The 2,993-nt window shown below is 46.2% G+C and overlaps 1 non-coding gene across 1 annotated transcript; it reads right to left on the bottom strand.

Annotated features, from left to right (window-relative positions):
* Positions 1-2,298: 2,298 nt before the first annotated feature.
* On the bottom strand, positions 2,299-2,370 carry PPTG_20587. The gene has a single exon. It is a non-coding gene; the product is annotated as a tRNA-Met (tRNA).
* Positions 2,371-2,993: the final 623 nt, after the last annotated feature.

The raw sequence follows: 2,993 nt of genomic DNA, 5'->3' as shown, positions 1-2,993 counted from the left end.
TTTGGGATGTTCAAATTTGGGATATGCACTTCTGTTTTAGCTACAACAAAACGAAAAAATGGAAACGCCCAAGGACCGCGTGTATCATCGCATAAAGGGTCTGTTGAAGCAAGACCCTTCTCCAAAGACCTCACTGTCAATTCTTCCTGCCACCCCCCTTCCACACCGCGTCAATCATAATGGCCCACCAGCATTCATCCAGCGATTCGTCATCTGACACCCGTCATTCGGATGGACCCGACTCAAGCTATCGCTACTCTGGTAGCCAATCCGACTGTTCTGGTCCCGACTCTGATATCCACTCCGACAGTGACCGGGACACTGACATCCACGGTTCTGATCACGACTCTGACATGAGCGTGGATACGGTTATTATACCGGGTCAATCATCCAACTCCGACAGGAACGAGAATGATGGTCTTCAAGTTGAAGCTGTCAACAGGGATATTGGTGGCGACCTTGCCGACGGTGTTGTCGACCTCCCCGGGTCAAGATCAGTGCAGTATCAAGGGTACTCCTACTCCTATTATCACGGAGACGACACAAAACATTACCGTTGCAGCGCTTATCGACGGACCAAGTGCAACGTGAAGTTGTACGTGTCGCAATTGGGCGCGGTGGTGCAAGGGACCCATAAACCAAATTGCGTCCCAGAAATGCGTTAAGTTCCGTCGGGGCCACCACCAGTTTTCGTCAACTGGAAGCTGCAAATGCTGCTTGCGACGGACCAAATTGGGATTCGTGATGTAACGTTACCCCCGAACGATGTATGGAGAATGGTAAGAGACCAATTTCTCGATGACGACAATGTCATTGTCGAAGGCGCGACCAAAAACCAAGTTTTGGGTCGTTTGTACAGGACCAGAACTAAACATTTTGGTCGCGACATTTTCGGGCGCCTGGAGATGGAACCACTTTGCGACGTGAAGAATTCGGCTGGTCTCAAGTTTTTCCAGTTTCACTATGCGTACTACGAAGATGAAGTCCTACATCGCATCATTGGGTGGGCGCATCCGCAGCTGATGGACCGTATCAAGCAACGACACTGCTCCATCTTCATCGATGCCACCTACCGATGTGTGCCTATTCGCTTTTACCAACTGGTAATTTTGATGCTCTACGACCCAATTTCGGATCTGTATCTCCCAATTTGGTACGTGTTGACTACGGGGAAGACATCTCAAGTTTACGAGCACTTGCTGCACGCAATCTTCGTCGCATCCAAAAAGAAGTTAGACCCAGCTCACGTGGTGTGTGATTTTGAGTACGCACTCATCAAGGCCGTCAAGACCCAGTTTCCTGATTCTACAATTGTGGGTTGTCTGTTTCACTTCAAGCAAGCGCTGCGACGGAAAATGTTGAAGTTGAAGATAACCGAGGCCGAGGTGAATCTGGCTATGCTTGACGGTTGTATTGACCGACTTACTGTGATCCGGCGTCTCGACATCGTGTTTCGTGGAATTCCAGATGTTCGACGCATGATCAAACGTAGCTGTGGATACCAAGGAATTCAGTACTCAAAGGATAACTGGACGAAATTCTGGAAGTACTTCAAGACAACCTGGATAAAAAAATTTGTTCCGGCATGGTGGAACACCAATGGTTTGGGCGAAGACATTGTAAATCGAACCAACAACCCTCTGGAACGCTACAACAGGACGCTCAACGACGCTTTTTCTGTTGCGCATCCGGATGTGACCCAATTTATCAGCGTGATTGAAGCTCAGAGCAGGGAATACGTTCGACTCATCAACGATATATCCAACCGCAGAACCACCGCTCCTGCCCATGCACCAGCTCAGCCTGCTCCGGCTTTTGACTCGGATTCGGACTTCGAAGTGGACTCGGACTCGGATTTAGATGTCAGTGACCCAGGCTTTGAAGCCTCGGATGGTGCTTCCGTGGCCTCGAAATCTCCTGAATACTGATCTACATACAAAACGGTACCTATTTGATTTCTACAGATTCTAATCAAAAACATTGTGCCCATTCTACTACGGTTCTGCATGATGGTACCTATTTTCATTGACATCGGACTAAAATGTACTTTTCAAGTATGTCCTACTATTCAGTGATACGATATCCCTCTGTATGCCTGGGTCCGCTGTGATTTCAGATTTTAGCGAGATTCACTTATCCCAAATCCTTATCAGAAGGGGAGCCCGACTCATGGTACTGAGCATACTGGCGGTCAATCAAGTTCACTTGGTGGCACCCGTCGGTCGCATTTGTGCAGTTCTGTGAGAGCCCCCTAGTTAACGTGACCGAAAGTCAATATACTAGTACTGAATTGAGTTTTGCTGCCAGGTGGAATCGAACCACCGACCTCTCGTTTATGAAGCGAGATCTTTATCACTAAGCTATGGCAGCGTTATTCAAAAACTAAATCACATACATATTTAAGTTTAAAAAACTGTCTAATTTAATGTTTCGTTGATATTATTAATTATAATGTAAAAGAGGTTTATCGCTTATAATAACTATAAAACAGATCTATCGCTTCATGGGTCAAGCAGATGGTCAAATTGATCCAAATTTGACCCAAAAAGCGAGTTGCGCAGGATTTGACCTGCACCAAATTTGACCCAAAAAAAAGGTTTTCCTTGTGATACGGACGGGTGTATTTACTATGGTGGATGATAATTGTATTCGCGCGGAAAATGTTACGCTTTTAAAAAAGCTTCTCTGGTCAAAATATTGAAATGCTTCGTTCGATCTTGTGCGGTGGCTCCTCAGGCATTTCCGCCGCCTGTTTTACAGCAGCCAGCTCTCAATTCATGCTCCGTACTACTTCTGGAGTAACACCATAATTGGAGAACAATAAAAAAAAAAAAAAAAAAAAAAACTCTGGGTATCTAATCTTAGAAAGTTACAACGAGCGTGGTGTGGATTCTGAGTCTTTGGCGGACACAGTATTCAATAGATGTTCGAACTGCGCGTGGATTGTCGGGGCGTCAAAAACTTCTGGGTCGTGAACGTGGCTCATCTTTGCG

Source organism: Phytophthora parasitica (assembly GCF_000247585.1).
Source record: "Phytophthora parasitica INRA-310 unplaced genomic scaffold supercont2.81, whole genome shotgun sequence".
Classification (NCBI taxonomy): domain Eukaryota; phylum Oomycota; class Peronosporomycetes; order Peronosporales; family Peronosporaceae; genus Phytophthora; species Phytophthora nicotianae.
This window is presented reverse-complemented; position numbering and strand designations above follow the sequence as displayed.